Source organism: Amblyraja radiata, chromosome 4 (genome assembly GCF_010909765.2).
Source record: "Amblyraja radiata isolate CabotCenter1 chromosome 4, sAmbRad1.1.pri, whole genome shotgun sequence".
Taxonomy (NCBI): domain Eukaryota; kingdom Metazoa; phylum Chordata; class Chondrichthyes; order Rajiformes; family Rajidae; genus Amblyraja; species Amblyraja radiata.
Genome location: NC_045959.1, coordinates 70,258,940 through 70,276,998, shown reverse-complemented (window position 1 = coordinate 70,276,998; position 18,059 = coordinate 70,258,940). Strand labels below are relative to the sequence as shown.

The 18,059-nt window shown below is 48.8% G+C and overlaps 1 long non-coding RNA gene across 1 annotated transcript; it reads left to right on the top strand.

Annotated features, from left to right (window-relative positions):
• Positions 1–7,187: 7,187 nt before the first annotated feature.
• Positions 7,188–11,988, top strand: LOC116971725. The gene is made up of 3 exons (XR_004411591.1): positions 7,188–7,284; positions 7,346–7,347; positions 11,952–11,988. It is a non-coding gene; the product is annotated as an uncharacterized LOC116971725 (long non-coding RNA).
• Positions 11,989–18,059: the final 6,071 nt, after the last annotated feature.

Genomic DNA, 18,059 nt, shown 5'->3' with positions numbered 1-18,059 from the left:
AGTGCAGAAACCCAAGTAGAGCAGTGGGGGATAGGACCCCGGGAACAGCCGACCCAACCCCGGAGGTAACAATAGATATAAAGGATCTATTGAACTATTTGCAGTCCAAGGCGGGAGGGTCCGGACAGGTAGCCATGGCAACAGGCCAGGGCGCGCCCGTATCCGCACCCCCGGCACCTTTATGACTGCCAGCGAAGCAGCCCACATTCCTATGCCCATTAGAGTATGGCCCATGTGGGAGACCCTGGGTCAAGATGGAGGTCCAGGATGTGGTCGGGAGTTGTCTGCTGGACACAGGTGCTTCCAGTACTATTGTCCACACGAACAACCCCCATACATCCCCTCCATCTAGTAGGGCACCCTATAGTCCACGAGGCGAGGGAAATCAGAGGGCGGATTGCTTGGCCAGGGAAGGAGCCAGGAGTGGAAAAGCATGGGATCCCCATGAGGAAGGACAGGTAGCTGCAGCCAGGGAGCAGCCTCGAGAAAAGGAGAGTGCGGGAGTGGTTTTGGCACCGGACCTGACCATGGTCCAGGCACAAGACCCCATTTTAAAGGCTGCCTCAGCAGCTATTTGCAGGCAGGAGATGATAGAGGGACCGTATGGGGGTAAAGATCAGGAACAGACCCGGGTTGATGTGGAAACCATAGGGAAGCCAGGCGAGTCCACAGGTAGTCAGTCTGAAGTAGCCGGCTGTGTTCCAGGGCAAGGACTGGAAGCAGCGGAGAAGGAGGCTGACTCCAGCCCTCCGCAGGCAGGTACCGTAGATTGCCTAAGAGAGGCAGAACTAGCAGAAGCAGAGGAGATGGAGGTATCACCTCTGGTGTGGGAACCCCCGGTCAGACGTAGGAGTGACAGGGTCCCTAAACCTCCAGTAAGGTGGTCCCCATCCCTAATTAAACCTAGGGCTAGGGCCAGCCACAGGAGGGCCGGGAAGGAGAGTGGCCGAAACAGGGCACTACGGAGTGCGGCTGGAGGGAGCCCAGTCTCCACAGGGAACGTAGGGGTAACTCAAAACCCCGTAGTGCAAAGGGAGGTGAGGGGCAGTCAGGCCCCTCGACAGGAGGAGTTCTGTCCTGCACGGGTGGGCCCACCAGAGGGGTGGCCCCAGCGTGACGGGGACCAGTTATGAGTTGGCCACCCGGAGACGGGTGGCGTTGTATATAGCATTGGTTTGTGTGTAAGTAGATGTAGTTAGCGTAATTAGATATAAGGTTTTGTATAGCTACAGGGGAGTACAGGGACAGACAGTACGGGATCGAAGGGATGTGCTGTGGAAAAGTAGACCACAACAGACAAATCAAAACCCAAATGCCATTATTAGGCAGATAGCTCTGTGGAGGCAAGGAGGTGTTTTGCTTTGTTTTCCAGATAAGTAGCGCCGCCATATGGATGATGGCAATGATGTGCCTCCGGATGTGCGTGGCGCGTCGCGGGGACACGGAGGAGTACCCGCATGGTGCCCCCGCGAGACGGAATTATTATATCAGGCCCTGTTAAAAGACATGTTCCAGAAATTCCACAACCTGGATTTTGGGGACATAGACATAGAAGAGATGTACCGCGGGGGAGGGGATTTCACTTTGGGGTCCGGTAGGCAAAGACGAGGGGTGGTTAACGACGGGTTTACAGCATTTAACACGGGGACATCTATTATTAATAGCATGGACAACGTAGAACTGGCCTTGCAGATCAATCAGTTGAAGGGCCAGTTACGAAAGGTTCTGGGGGAGGAAAATGCGGTGGTAGGATCGGGACTGCACGAAGAGGTGGCAATGACTCTACATCTAAAAGAAATCATAGCACAATTGGAGACACATGCAAAAACGATAAACTCTTTGATTAAAGAGGACCGGAATGCGTCCGATCAGGCTGCACAGAATGAGGTGTGTGGGCTGTATGGTGCGTGGTTGTTGGGGGAGGGGAGGAGCAACCTGGACGACCTGAGGCAAGGTCGGGTCCCCTCCTGGATAAGCAACCAGCACCTAGCAGCGCTACACCCTTATAACAGCACTTTGAGTCCTTGTCAGCTTCGTGTGGCCTCCGAGGCCTGCCTGGTACCGGTGGATTGCGGAAAATCCAATCACACCATAATGGGAGTGGTCGTAAGAATCCCGGTGATGGGAACCTCGGCACGACCAGCTCCTCTGTACCGAGTGGAGAACGTGGGAGTTGTTCGTGGGGGGGTGCATATTCGTTACGGGAAGGTCCCGCCCTATGTCATAGTGAGGGAGCAAGCTGTGACAGGCATTGACCTTTTGGGTTGTCGGAGCCGGGGAGCACAGGTAATCCTGTGTCCCCAGCACATGGGCGCTGAGGCTAGGCCTCAGTGTGGGTTCAGGACTGTTGGGGCACAGCCTATAAACTGCACCATGGAGGCGATGGCGGCAGACCATGTCCCTCCACAGGTGGCGTATATAGGCAGTGGGACGTACTGTGCCACCACAAGTGCCCAGCGGTATCAGCACGGATCACAGCTGTGGTGCCCGATACCGCACAGCAGCTTCTGCTTTAAACCCAGGGCAGAAGTCCATGTGGCACAGCAGCGAATATTACCCATCCCGCTTCGGTTCACCTCTCGGTACGAGAAAATGTAACTGACTTATTTGACTATGTTGCCCATTTTGGGTATGATATTCCCCCAGTGAATGAAAAATTAAAAGAGTTGCTGGTGGCGGTCGAGTTGTCGCACAAACACTTCTTCTCCCTGGAACAAAAGACTCTGGATATCGCCAGGGATATCGAAGAGATCAAGTCTCCAAGTTGGTGGGACCTGGAGTCCTGGATCATAGTACCAGCATGGGTCCGCATCGTGTCCCATGTTCTGATCATCTGTCAGATGATAATTGTGGTGTATTTGCTATGCATTAATTGCAAATTTAAAAGGCGGAGGAGGATGGCCAAATTACAACAGCTGGTAAATCGAGCCGCCCGACGTCACCATAACGACACCCCATCACTGTAAAATGTCTGTACTCTAGTGCAATAGTTTTTGTACATAAGTTGTAATCCCTGCATTTTCAGGGAATGGTCGTGAGGGTACTGTATGGTTTGTGGGATTGATGTAAAGTAAAAGGTATATAGTGTAAGTTAATGTGCTTCGAGGGCCTAGTTTAGCGATTAAGGGGGCTTTCGGGGTACATAACTTCACCTTCTCACCAGGAGTGTTTACAGCTCTTGAGGCTGGAGGATTGCCCACTAACTTTGTCAATCGACACGGTCCGTGCGAGCCTGGACGTGTCGTAGGGGCATGTAAGTTATTTGGGCAAATCCTCCAAAATTATGGAAGAAATTGGATAAGCACATGGATATTTTAAAAGACAAATTTGCTGGCTGCAACGGAAAAACCCCCCCCAATCCACATCAAGAATCAAACCCGTCTGGCCTGTGGACTTGGACATCACACAACGGTGTGAACAGGAAAGGCTGAGACGGAGATAACGAGATTCTCTTGGATACACAAAGGGAGGAACCAAGCCTCAGCAGACGGTGGTAAACAGGCCAGCACAAGCACAATCACCATCGGGGATGATAACGATCAGGCTGAGGGATCATGACATCAGCAAACCCCTTATCATCGGAAGCCTATTGTTCATGCCAGATCGAAGCTGGGAAACATCAAAAGAACCCCTTTTATCCAGAGGACCACCTGGGGGGTTTCAAAGGAAGCTCAGGTATAAAAGTCGAAGTCAAGCCAGAACTCTCTCTCTCTTCCTGCTCTTCCTGCTCTGCTGGACAGCTCGTGGGCCTGCATCGACTTAGCTGTGAGTATCTTGGTGACCTGGTGAAAATTCCCGAAATAGGATAGAGGTCGAGGGGGAGTAAACTTGTGTTAAAGTAAGTTTCACGACGTGCCCGTTAGTTTTCCATCCATAGTCTTAGTTTAATGCATAAGTTTAGCCACTGATTATGTAGTGTTGGTGAGATTCGATTTCTCATTGTTTAATAAAGCCTGTAATTTAGACTTGCTTTGAGTCCATCTTGGTTTCTGTTTTCTCTCATCAGCACACTCTGGTCAATTCAACCTTTTTATCATATCCCACCATAATTCCGAGGTCTAGAACCTAGGGGAATCCTTTTTGTGGAGTAAAGGGAAACACAAAACCCCTACACCACCCAAGTGCACTGGCATCAGTTTGTAGTACCATGGAAGGGTTACTGACAATGATTGGATTGGAACAAAGTCAGATGTTATCTATCCACCATTTTAGTTCCATTTTAGCTTGATTGGTAGTTTCATAGGTCTGTCAAAGTGACCTGCATTAATTTAGAGTGCTTGTATTTTTGCTCTCTGTAAGTTTAGGTAATGTAGAGGTCCAAATTGTGTGGCTGGAAAGGCAGCCACCATTTTGCCAATTACTTTTGCTACCAATCTGATGGATGGCTTGCTGATGTCAATGAGGTTATTGCAATGCCTCTATTACATCTCTAGCCTTTCCCTTAGGCAGAGTCACCGACATGTGAACTGAGTCAATGGTGAAACCCCAAATAGTCCATAGTAGTGGAAGGCGTTAGTTTAGATTTAACTGGATGGATAATAAATCCCAGTTTTCCAAATAACTGTTTTGTGGCTGTTACAGTTTGTTTGACCAATTCCAAAGTTTTGCCCACAATGAGTATGTCATCTAAATATGCCATGACCATGTGTTTACGTTTCCGTAGATACGCTAGGGCTGGTTTCAAAATTGTTGTGAACAGCCTGGGGCTGATGATAACCCATTTGGCAGTGCTTTATACTGCCAAGTTGTTCCATCCAGTTGAATTTTAAGTAACATCTGTGGTCACCTCGTATAGGCACTGAATAGTAATCATCTTTTAAATCGATGCTGGCCATGAAGTAACCTTTGGAAATTAATTGTTTAGCAGTAACAAAGGTATCCATTTTGTCAGATCTATGATGATGCGACAATCACCATCTTTTTTGTTTTTGATAAATATATTGGACACGAATTCTAATGGTTCGTGTTGAGTTTTCTCAATTACACCTTTTATGTAAAGCCGCTCCAGTTCAGCTTGCGCTTTTGATTTTTCTTTATCAGAAGGCACGAACATTCGGTTCAGTATATGTTGAACTGAAGGGCTGTACTTGTGGATAAACTCTATTGTATATCCCTGGATACTGCTTTAGATGTAAGTATCGGTTGTTAACATGCTCCATGCCTTCAGAAAAGAGTGTAATCTCCACCCAACCTCCATGCTCCCTGTATTTTGTAGGGAACCAGACCCACCTACCTCCATAGTTACCAGTGGCAGGTTTACTTCTTTTTGTAGGTTCTTCGCTGCTGTTGTTGCGCTGGTGTCTGGATTTTCGGTTTGGTTGGCGTTGGAGGTCCCCGCAACTTCCAAGAAGGCCGGCCTGGGCCATGGCCTAAAAAAGACTCATGTTTTGAGTACCGGCCTTCGAGCTTTCACCAGTTCTGCTGGTGGGTGCGTAGGGTGCTGTCTTTGGCTGTAGTGGGTTCCAGTAGGTTCTCTTGTTCCTGCACCCCTTGCACACTTGTCTTTCCTTCTGTGGACCCCTCTTCCAGGTCAGCCCAGAACTGACCCGCAGTGCTCCCCTCTGATGAGGTAGAAGCACTGTGCAGCCCTTCAAGAGGTACTGCTGTGGGTTTATCATAGGGCCCACAGTGACCCGACTCCATCTCCCGGAGTCTGTCAAGTTGGAGCAAATGCCCCAACACACCGCTCCATCCGGCTCCAGCGCTCTCGGGCGCTGGCCGCCTGCGGTTGTTCAAAGTCGGACTCCTCTGAGTCCATGACCTTGTTTGTTTTTGTGTCTAGCCTTACCGCCCGGCCGCGTGGATCTGGCCGGTGCGGAGGCGACATTGGGCACAGCTGATCCCACTATCGGTGATCCGAGTGCCGCTAGCTGCTGCTGGCTGCCCACTGCTCCGCGGTCCTCCCTCACCAGCTTTGTCCTTACTGCCCTTCCGTGGAGTGGATCTGGCCGGTGCGGAGGCGACATCGGGCACAGCTGATCCCATCTAGCCCACCAGCTTTGTCGCAGCCCGTTGGTTTCTCCACCTGTAATCAGCATGGTAAAAACACAAAAAGACCGCAGCTCTTACCTGCAGGTCCAAGTTTAAATTGTCGCTATGGGGGAACGTCGTTCCACCCCGTCTCCTGCCGTTTTTGACTTGTCCAAAAAGTCGACGGCCCCATTCTGAATAGTCTCACGCCCGGCCGTGGTGTTCTGGCCGGCGCGGGACCAAAAGTCGGCACAGCTGATCCCTTACGGGGCTTGTGCCTTCAGCTGCTGCTGGCTCCCGCAACTTCGTGGTCCTCCCCAGCCAGCTTCTCTCGCAGCACTTGTGGACACTATTTTGTGCAGCTTCCCCCCCTGTGAAAAAACAGCGCGGGGAACAAAACTACCGCAGAGTAAATTTCTTACCTGCAGGTCGCGGTTTCAAACTTACCACTGCGGGGGAACGCTCCCCCCCGCCTGTCGACTCGCAAGTGTGAAAGCGATATGACACGCATGCGTCATGGCGGGGTTCTTCACGTAGTCACTCACGTGACTCCGAAGTAAAATAGGCATTGTCTTTCATCATCAGCTGCTCTTCCGATTGAGGGGTTAAGGCAGTGAATGATCAAACTGTGTGACCTAAAGTGATTTTTGCAACCAATTTGTTAACCTTTTCTCTCCCAATTGTATTGGTCTTTGAGCTTTTGGGGTATGGCTGAACAAAAAAAAATCAGTCATTGTTTCGACTGCTATTCAGTGACATCTGCTGCAAATATACATCTGTGATTGCCAGCTTAGAACAGCTTTGTTGTAATTCCCCATACAATCAAGCAGCCTAATAACTTTTAATGTCAAGGCTCACAAAAAAAACTCATGTGGCTGCAATATATGGAGCCATTTTTCAGCAAATAAAAAGGGATATCTGCTGAGTAAAAGAAAACAGGAAAATAAAATCTCCTTAGATAGACAAAAAATGCTGGAATAACTGCGGGACAAGCAGCATCTCTGGAGAGAAAGAATGGGTGATGTTTTGGGTTGAGACCCTTCTTCAGATCTAAAGAAAGTCTGAAGAAGGATCATGACCCGAAACGGCACCTATTCCTTCTCTCCAGAGATGTTGCCTGTCCCGTTGAGTTACTCCAGCATTTTGTGTCTATCTTTGGTTTAAACCAGCATCTGCAGTTCCTTCCTACAAATAAAATCTCCAGTTCAAGAGTCAAGAGTCAAGAGAGTTTTATTGTCATTTGTCCCAGATAGGACAATGAAATTCTTGCTTGCTGCAGCACAACAGAATAAGTAAGCATAATACTGAACAGGAGTTAAAATAGTAAGATTAAACGAGAACTTACCAGTTCGAAGTTTGATCGTTATTTTATGAGGAGTAACGTTGAGGGATTACGTGAAGAACCCGCCAGGACACATGTGTGTCATTCTTCAAAGCAGCGGTGTGAAATCACAGATAACAGTAATGACTGAACATAGTAAGATTAGAGAAGAGGTTACCAGTTGAACTTTACGATCAAGGGTGGGAGCGGAGGGCACGTAATCCCTCAACGTTACTCCTCATAAAATAACGATCAAACTTCGAACTGGTAAGTTCTCGTTTAATCTTACTCTTTTACTTCGGAGTCACGTGAGTGACTACGTGAAGATTTCAAAGCTCTGTGATTTCATGCCGTGGAAACGAGTCCATGCATCACATCTGCCTTAATTGAGTAAGGGAGGAATTGTGTTAACATGTTTAAACATGAATCCAACATTGAAATCCATGATAAATTTATTAACAACAAATTATAGCCCCTATTTCATGGGGTGAAATCATATTACAGAACTTAAAATTGATTCTGCAAAAGTTCCAGGTTTAACCACTGGTTTATGGTAGAATTGTTGGAACGTTTTTCCCCTTGACCATCCTGCTGTCTCCAGGATTTGGTCCATCGGTACGTCCAACTCCAAAGCTGCCGATGTAGCTGCAGCCCTGGTGGAATGAGATTTGAATGTGTTAGTATCCACCCCAGCTGTTGTTAAAACCTGTTTCAGCCATCTGGAAATAGTTTAAACCAACGCTTTTTTGTGGGGTTGCTTGTGGCTGATTAGTAGTGCCATCTCATTGCCTCTGATGTTTTTGGTGTTCTCCATATATAACAATAAATGTCTTATTATACAGAGACGATCATCTATAGGGTAAGCCCTAAATTCTATTTTGAGGCCTGATGGTCCCGGTCTGTTCTGTTTGACTAATTCGTGAATATGAAAAGTTACATTTCTTGTTGAAGAAGTCATATTGTCCAGCCTTAACTTATGTAAAGACTGTACCCTTTGTGCTGTGACCAAAGCCATCAGCATGACTGTTTTATGCGTCAGTTTTTGCAGGGACAGAGCTGTTGCTGGAGACCAGTTCCTTAGCAACGTTAGGACAATACTCACATCCCATATTTGAGAGTACCTAGTTCTTGGTGGATTGATATTAAAAATTCCCCTCATAAGTTTGGTTACCAGGGGGTGAGTCCCAACAGAATGGCGCTCTGATCCTCGCCATAGATATGCTGAAAGGGCACTTCTGGCGCAGTTAATGGCACTGTAACTGAGCCCCTCATCATAATGGAGGCCTGCCAGGAATTCCAGAACAGACGTTATGTTCATCGAGCTGTAAGTGATGTTGTTTCTGTGACAATATATCTCCCATTTCCTGATGTATACCAGATATTGTTTTTTGGTGGACTGCCTGTGAGCCGCTGAGATTATGTTCAATGTTCGGTCCGTCAGTCCCAGTTCCAGTAGAGGTTTCTTTAGACTTTACAAATTAATAAGTTTGTCGTATTATGACATGGATGGCTATCCCCAGTTACAGGATGAACCAACAAATCTGGTCGTTTCAGGATGGTGATACATGGTTCTAAGACCATGTCGAGTATCACAGGGAACCATGGTTGATTAGGCCAATCGGGCACTACCAAAATACCAGACGCCGAGTCTTGTTGTATTTTGCGTAATACCCGAGTGATGAGGCAAAAGGAAAACAATTTCCCCCAATGCAGCGAAAAAGCATCTATCGCTGATGCCCCAGGGTCTGGTTCGCAAGAAACATAGTTTGGTAACTGGTGATTGATATCTGGTGTTCCATACCGTACTACAATATCACCAAATACTTTTATATCCAACATCCATTCGATGTTTTCATTGAATTTGCGTGACCTGGTGTCTGCCACTGAATTTAGGTTACCTGGTAGGTAAGTAGCTGATATCCAAATATTTCTCTGGATACACCATTGCCAAATTGTATTAGCCAGATTGTCACATGATGTCGATTTGATTCCACCCATATGGTTAATATATGCCACCACGGTGGTATTGTCAATCTGTAGTCTAACATGCTGGTGATATATTCCAGAACAGTATGACTTTAGGCCACAGAACGCACCCAACATTTCCTGGTAGTTTATGCCAAGTGTCTGTAGTAATGATGCCTCCTGTGCATTCCATCTACCTCCACAGCTGGAGATGGAATTGGTAGCACCCCAACCAAGTGCACTGGCATCAGTTTGTAGCATCACTGAGGGGTTGCTGATAATGATAGGGCTGGAACAATGCCGAATGTTATCCCTCCACCATTTTAATTCCATAATTGCTTTGATTGGTAGCTTCATTGGTCTGTCGAAATGACCAGCATTAATTTTGAGTGCTTGTATTTTTGCCCTTTGTAAATTTTGATAATACAAAGGTCCAAATTGTGTGGCTGGAAAAGCAGCCACTATTTTGCCAATCACCCTTGCTACCATTCTGATAGATGGTTCACTGATGTCAATGAGGTTGTTGCAGGCCTCAGTTAAGACTGTAGCCTTGTCCTTTGGTAAAGTCACCGACATGTGAACTGAGTCAATAGTGAACCCCAAATAATCCATTATGGTGGAAGGCGTTAGTTTAGATTTATCTGGATGGATGATAAACCACAGTTTCTCAAACAATTGTTTGGTGGCTGATACAACTAGTTTGGCTAATTCCAAAGTTTTGCCCACAATTAATATGTCATCTAGATAGGCTGGTGATTTTTTGTAAACAGCCTGGGGGCTGATGTTAAATCATTTGGTAGAGCTCTATACTGCCAACGCTGCCCCATCCAGTTGAATTTTAAATAACGTCTGTGATCAGTCCGTATAGGCACTGAATAGTAAGCATCTTTTAGGTCGATGCTAGTCATGAAGTAGCCTTTGGAAATCTATTGTTGGGCAGTAACAAAGGTTTCCATTTTGAAATGAATATACTGCACAAATTTATTAAATTTGGTCAAATCTATGATGATGCGACAACCACCATCTTTTTTGTTTTTGGTAAAGATATTAGACACAAATTCCAGAGAATCGTGTTGGGTTTTTTCAATAACCCCCTTAGCGTGGAGTCTCACCAGTTCAGCATGTGCTTCCAATTTTTCTTTTCGTGAATGTACGAACATTCGGTTCGGTACATGCTGAACTGGGGGCTATTTTTGTGCACAAATTCAATGGTATATCCCTGGATACTGTTTAGGATATAAGTGTCTGTTGTTAATGCGCTCCATGCCTCCCAAAGAAGTGTAATCTCCCACCGATATGTGTATTATCCACACTGGCGCCGGTGTCTGGGTTTGGGTTTGGGGTTTGCGCATTTTCCACGAAGGCCGGTCTGGGCCATGGCCTAAAAAAGACCGCTGACCTGTATGTCCGGCCTTTGAGCTTTCACCAGCTTCTGATTGTCTTGCTCTGCTGGTGGGTGCGTAAGGGTGCTGTCTTTGAGTGTAGGAGTGTAGGACCCTGTTGTCGCCTTTATGAGCCCCAGGGTTTTTGCCTCCTCATCGAGCTCCTTAACCTGTTTGGACAGGTTTCCCCCAAATAATAATATTGGTGGCTTTGTGTCTCCAGGTTTGCACAGGCCTGCGAACTTTGGATTTAAGTCAGGTCGGATGGCATTCTTTCTGATACTATTCTCATACTGCGTATTTCAGAAGAGTGCCAGTGCATCCTGTTGTTCTTGCGACATTTCTTTCTCCTTCCTGCACCCCCTGCACACTTGTTGTTTGTTCAGCAAACCCCTCTTCAGGGTCAGCCCAGAATTGACCCCCAGTACTCCCCTCTGTCGAGGGAGATGCACTGTGCAGCCCTACGTAAGGTGCTGCTGTGGGTGTTTTGTATAACCCATGGTGACTAGACTCCATCTCCCGGAGTCTGTCACGTTGGAACATCTGCTCCATAAGCCGCTCCATTTGGCCCCAGTAACGCTGGTCCCCACGGCATTTCTTGCAGTCCGACTTGTCAGAGTCAACGGTTCTGTTCCGTACAGTCTTCCCGCCCGGCCGTGGTGTTGTTCTGGCCGGCGCGGGTGCCAAGTCGGGCACAGCTGATCCCACTAACGGTGATCTGGTGCCGTCAGCCGCTGCTAGCTGCCCGCAACTCCGCGGTTCTTTCCAGCCAGTGCAGCCCTTGTGAACTCTTGTTCATAGTTTCCCCTGTGAAAAACAGCACGGGAAACAAAAAACGACCGCAGAGTAATTCCCTTACCTGTCAGTCTCGGTTTTAAACTTGCTGCTGCGGGGGAACGCTCCACCCCGCCTGCCGTTTCGACTTGTCAGAGTCAACGGCTCTGTTCTGTATATGCTTCCCGCCAGGCCGTGGTGTTGATCTGGCCGGCGCGGGTGCCAAGTCGGGCACAGCTGATCCCACTCACGGTGATGCTGGTGCCTTCAGCTGCTGCTGGCTGCCCGCAACTCCGTGGTCTTCCCCAGCCAGCTTAGCCGCAGTCCTTGTGGACTCTTTTTTTGTCCATAGTTTCCCCCTGTAAAAAACAGCACAGGAAACAAAAAACGACCGCAGAGTAATTCACTTACCTGTCGGTTTCAAAATTACCGCTGCGGGGGAACGCTCCACCCTGCCTGTCGTTTCGCAATGCGTGAAGCGATATGACATGCATGCGTCCTGGCGGGTTCTTCACATAGTCACTCACGTGACTCCGAAGTAAAAGTTCAATGTGTCTATATACCATAGACCATATATAGACATATAAATACACATAAGTTGAATGTATTCTGAAGATCATGCATCACCACTTATTTGGGCTCTTATTAACAATATAATCAAACAATATTTTGATATTGGCATGGTGGCGTGGCAGTAGAATTGTTACCTTACACCGCCAGAGAACTGGGTGCGATCCTGACTACGGCTGCTGCCTGTATGGACTTTGCACATTCTTCCTGTGACTGTGTAGGATTTCTCCTGGTGCTCTGGTTTCCTCCCACACTCCAAAGATGTGCAGGTTTGTAGGTTAATTGGCTTCTGTAAATTGTCCCAAGTGTGTAGGACAGTGCTAGTGTACGGGGTGATCGCTGGTTGCCGCGGACTTGGTGAGCTAAAGGGCCTGTTTCCATGCTGTATCTCTAAAGTAAAGTCTAATAGAATCTTCCAGCTCAGAGGGCGGTCAGTCAGATTGTCATGCCCGAGTCTTCAACTTGTGAGGCCTGTGAAACTAAACACCAACTTCCAATAATTTATCTTGAGCCACTGCGTTAGTTTTCCATGTTCATGACTTGTAGTTCTATGATGTTCCTGAGGATTCTCCTTCACTGTCTTTTCAGGTTGGCAATTCTGGATTTGAAAATTCCCAGAAACCAATGCAAATTTCCCTCAGTTTGCCTCAGATCACCTTTCCAATTATTTAAAATTGATGGTCAGGTACCAGTCTACCAGACAGAGACAATTATTCCTCTTGTTGTAGGAAGGACCTGCAGATGCTGGTTCTATGTGGAGATACTGCCTGTCCCGCTGAGTTACTGCAGCATTTTGTGTCTATCCAAAAAATTCCTCTAACTTGCTATGAAAATTATTTCGTATTTTGAATAGCTCTACTTGGTGTCCTTTTGTTCTTCTCTGGTGCTAGGAGGACAATTTCAGTTCTCCTAATCTCTTTACAGAATCGAACTCCTTCATTCCAGCATCATCCTACAATTTCCAGAATTTCCAAAGCCTGTTCTCCCCTCTGCCTTTTTAAGGGCCTGTCCCACTTGGGCGACATCTGTGTGACTGCGGAGCGTCAGTGACTGACGCCCATAAAATCGTCAAGTTGTACGACATACACGCTGACGTATGCTGTTGTGCGGGTAACGCCCGGTTAGGGTTGAGGCTGCAAAATATTCTTCCTTCAATGCATGGATTTTTAGCATTAACATATTAAATTTAATACAATAAAATCAATTGTGCAAATGAAAAGATGTCTGAGTCGTTCCGTTTTATTTATAGATGTATGGGTCCGCTTCCAGATCCGATCACTAGGGATTGATTCAGTGAGTGTAGATTGAACTTCCCTCTCCCATTCCCCCCCCCCCCTCCTGCCCCATCCCTCCTTCTGCACTCCCCCTACCCTTCTCCCCTCCCCCCCCTTCTTCCCTTCCCCCCTTTTCCTCCCTTCTCCCCCTTATCCACTACCCCCTCCCCTCACATCCCCTTCTCCCCCTCTCCCTCCCTTCTCCCATTCTCCACACCCCTCCCCCCCCACACTTTACCCAATGCCATCCCATTTGTGGACCCAGCCTACAACCAACGATCTCCCGCACACTATCCCACACATGCTACGGACAATTTATACAAACCTGTGTGCCTTTGGAGTGCGGGAGGAAACCAAAACCCTAACCCTAATCCCAGCCCTAGCCCTAACCCTAACCCTGATCAAACCCTAGCCCTAACCCTAGCCCTAACCCTAAATCCTAACCATAACCGTAACCCTAACTCTAGGTTGACACGCTTGGTATAAGTATAAATTGTCCCTATCGTGTGTGGGATAGTGTGCGGGGGATCGCTGGTCGGTGCGGACTCTGTGGGCCGAAGGGCACTGTATCTCTGAACTAAATGTGACTCAGGGGCTCCAGGGGTTGGACTCAAACCCCCAATGTTCTGCCTGCCGGTCCATCCAGGACAATATCCATCTGGTCCGGGACCTGGTCTACCTGGCTCAGGAGACCGGTGTACCCACTGCCTTTCTCTCCCTCGACCAGGAGAAGGCTTTTGACAGGGTGGATCACGAGTATCTGTTGAGGACTCTGCGGGCGTTTGGGTTCGGACTGCACTTTGTGTCCCGGATCCGACTTTTATACGCCACCGTAGAGTGCCTCGTGAAAGTCAATGGATCCTTGACGGCCCCCATTCACTTCCACAGAGGAGTACGTCAGGGATGCCTCATGTCTGGCCAACTGTACGCCATCTGCGTGGAGCCATTCCTTAGTCTGCTTTGGAGGAAGTTGACGGGCATGGTTCTACGCGAGCCGGACTTGGAGGTGGTCCTCTCGGTCTACGCCGATGACGTGCTCCTCATGGTCACCGACCCCGTCGACCTGCAGAGGATGCGTGAGTGCCAACGAGTCTTCTCGGCCGCCTCCTCTGCCAGGATCAACTGGGGGAAATGTTCTGGACTCTTGGTGGGTCCCTGGCAGGTGAACTCCCTCCCGGAGGAGATGAGATCTTTCAAGTGGAGTTCCACGCACCTCCTCTACCTGGGAGTCTACCTGAGTCCCGGTGCGGAGACCTGGCTGGCGAACTGGCAGGAGCTGGAGGTGAAAGTCGTCAGCCGGCTGGGGTGCTGGGCGGGTCTCCTCAGAGTGCTTTCCTACCGGGGCAGGGTGTTGGTCATTAACCAACTCGTGGCCTCCATACTCTGGTACAGATTGACCACATTGGTCCCATCAGCCACCTTTGCTGGGATCATCCAGAAGACGTTGGTGGACTTCTTCTGGGGCAACGGAAAGCACTGGGTCTCTGCAGCGGTCCTGAGTCTCCCGATCGAGGAGGGCGGTCAGTCGCTGGTGTGCATTCGCACCAAGTTGGCGGCTCTCCACCTCACGACCTGTACTCAGGGCATCCTCCCAGGTGGCACGTGCTGGCGACGCACTTTTTGCAACAGAGCCGCTGCCTTCAAGGAGGTACGCGGATCCCGATGGTGGGGGTCAGCCGTGCAGTCCTGATGGGGATGCCTGGCTTCTACAGGGACTTGTTGAGAGTCTGGAACTTGGTTGCCGTTGACCGGGTCCCACCTCCGCCGGCGGAGGGTGACGGCCCGGGCGTGAGAGCAGCCGGTCCTTGTCCCGCCCCATCGGGTGACCGGGGGGCTCAAACGTGTGGAGTACTTGTGGCTGAGCAAGCCCCGCTCAGCCGGAAGTACTCATCGGACCCAGGCGCCGTAATCCATCCCGGGAGCCGGTCCCACACAATTTGAGCCGCCTTTCCTCGACACCCTTCGTCTCCCTCCGAGACGCAGGGAGGCATGTCCTGTACAGGCTCCTCCTCCACACCCTGCACTTCCTCGCCCTGGTTCACCGTCCGGACACCAAGTGGTGGTCGGTGTTGCCTTCCGGTCGCGAGGGGGGCCCCCGGTGGGGGTCCCTCTACGCAGGGATTCTCCCCCTCTACATTGGGGACCTGGGGTGGAGGGTATTGCACCGAGGTGTTCCCTGCAACCTGTTTCACTCGCGGTTTACAGACTCGCCAGCCGCCTGCCACTTTTGCGGGCTGGAGGAGTCTGTGTACCACGTGTACATGGAGTGCGTGAGGCTGCAGCCACTGTTTGAATATCTAAAGGGGCTGCTCCTTGCCTTCTGGCTGCATTTTTCACCCACCATCCTCATCTTTGGACACCCTGTGCGTAGGGGAGAGGGTAGGGCTGAAGATGCCCTGGTTGGGTTGCTCCTGGGCCTAACCAAGCTGGCCATCCGTGAGTCACGGCACCAGACGGTGGAGGGCTCTACCCGAGCCAGCTGCCTGCCCCTTTTCTGGGGTTACGTCCGTGCCCGGGTGGGGTTAGAAAAGGAATACGCCCTGTCTGCGGGCACCCTGAGGGAGTTCCGGGACCGCTGGGCTCCGCAGGGTGTTGAATGTATCCTCAATAAGGATTGTAACATAGTTGTAAAGTAGTTTATTATGGATACATGTTTGTATTGTATTATGGTGGTGGGTTCTGGCTTGTTTTATTGTAGTGTAAATAAATCTGCCTGCTCCTCATGGGAACTAAACTGTTGGCCACGAGTTGTCCCAGAGGCAGATCTCTCTTCCAATGGTTTCTCCAAACTCCCGGAGGCAGCGGGCTTTTCAACTGGTTACAGGCAATGTTGTCAATTTACCAGTGCCATCCACCTGCTCCGGCCACTGAGTTTAAATACCCACCACCCTTTTTGAAGCAAGGCGAGGGGGCGGAGGGGGGGGGGGGGGGGGGGGGGGGGGGGGGAGAGGTGGGGTTGTTGTTCCCAAAGTCTGCATTTATCCCACAGTCAATGTTACTAAAACAGATGATGTGGCCTTTGTGCAGTACTATTAGTGGGATCTAGCTGTCACAGGTTGGGTCCACAAATGGGAGGCATCGGGGAAAGTGGGGGGGGTTGGAGAATGGGAGAAGGGAGAGAAGGGAGGGAGAGGGAGAGAAGGGGATGTGAGGGGAGAGGGTAGTGGATATGGGGGAAAAGTGTGGAGCAGGGAGGGGAGGGGGACACCCCCCCATTTGTGGACCCAGCCTGTGACAGCTAGATCCTACTAACAACTCGTGGCCAACAGTTTAGTTCCCATGAGGAGCAGGCAGAAGCTAGGGTTAGGGCTAGGGTGAGGGTGAGGGTTAGGGCTAGGGCTAGGGTTAGAGTTAGAGTTTGGGTTTCCTCCCGCACTCCCCTCCCAAGGCGCACAGGTTTGTATAAATTGTCCATAGTGTGTGTGGGGTAGTGTGCGGGGGATCGCTGGTCGCAGGCTGGGACCACAAATGTTGTTGGGGGGCATTGGGGAAAGTAGGGGGGGGGGGGAGGTGGAGAATGGGAGCAGGGAGGGGAGGGGGTAGTGGATAAGGGGAAGTCGAGTGGAGTGGGGAGAAGGGAGGAAGAGGGGGGAAGAGAAGAGGGAGTAAGGGAAGAAGGGGGGAGAGGGAAACATATAAACATAGAAAATAGGTGCAGGAGTAAGCCATTCGACCCTTCGAGCCTGCACCGTTATTCAATATGATCATGGCTGATCATACAACTCAGTATCTGCCTTCTCTCCATAGCCCCTGATCCCTTTAGCCACAAGGGCCATTTTGAACATTCCGAAATCCTGGGGCGACAGGGAAGCACCGTGCGTTACCGCGCATCACTACATGCGTCACCACGCCTCACCACGCGTCACGCCCGAGCCACGACGCAACACCCTCTTTTTTGGCTATCGCCTAAATGTCGCCCAAATGGGCAGGCCCTTTACCCTTCAATGATTTGTGATTATGCACCATTTGGTTCTTTTGTTGTTCCACTCCTTGAAAATGAAAACAATTCAGATTATAGTATTACTCCCATATTGTCACTTCCAATTATAATCCTTCCTTTTTATCCGTATTAAATTGCATTTGGCATACATCTGATCATTTCATCATTTTATGACCTCATGGGGTTTTCTAATATCCTCCATGCTATTTACGATGTGTCCCATAAATAAACTTCAACAATTTGATTCTCTATGTCCAAGCCATTACTGTTAATTCATAACAAGAAAAAAACAAAGAATCTAATCCAAGAAATGGAGGATTCTGCAACCAGAATAATATTTGTTCCATTCCTTCTCATAACATAAAACTAGAGGTTGTACATGGAATGGATTACGGTATGACATAGTTGGCACCTAAAATTAGGTGCCACTGTATTGTTTTGTACTGTATTAACTTCTAATAAAATAAAAAAAATAAAATAAAAAAATTAAAATTTGTATTTTACATAATAATATTTGTTCCTAACTTCTTTCTGCATTTCCTCTTTCAGCCAATTATACCCTCACATTACTCCTGTCCTTTTAATGGCATACTGAGCTGGGAGATTGCAACATTCACGTGGTCCACCCTGTTTCGACGAATGCATTCAACCAGGCGTGCACAATCAAATAAGATCAAATAGATCATTGTCCTACAACTTTAGGCTGTGCACGCCATATGCAAGAAAAAGAAGAAGTATGACATACCCTTGTTTCTCACATAGTTTTGAAAAACTTTATTTTTATTTTCTGAAACTATTTTATTTGAAAGTTAGTGTGTATATTTATCTTAGATCAAAGAAGATAGAACAGCACAGCACAGGAA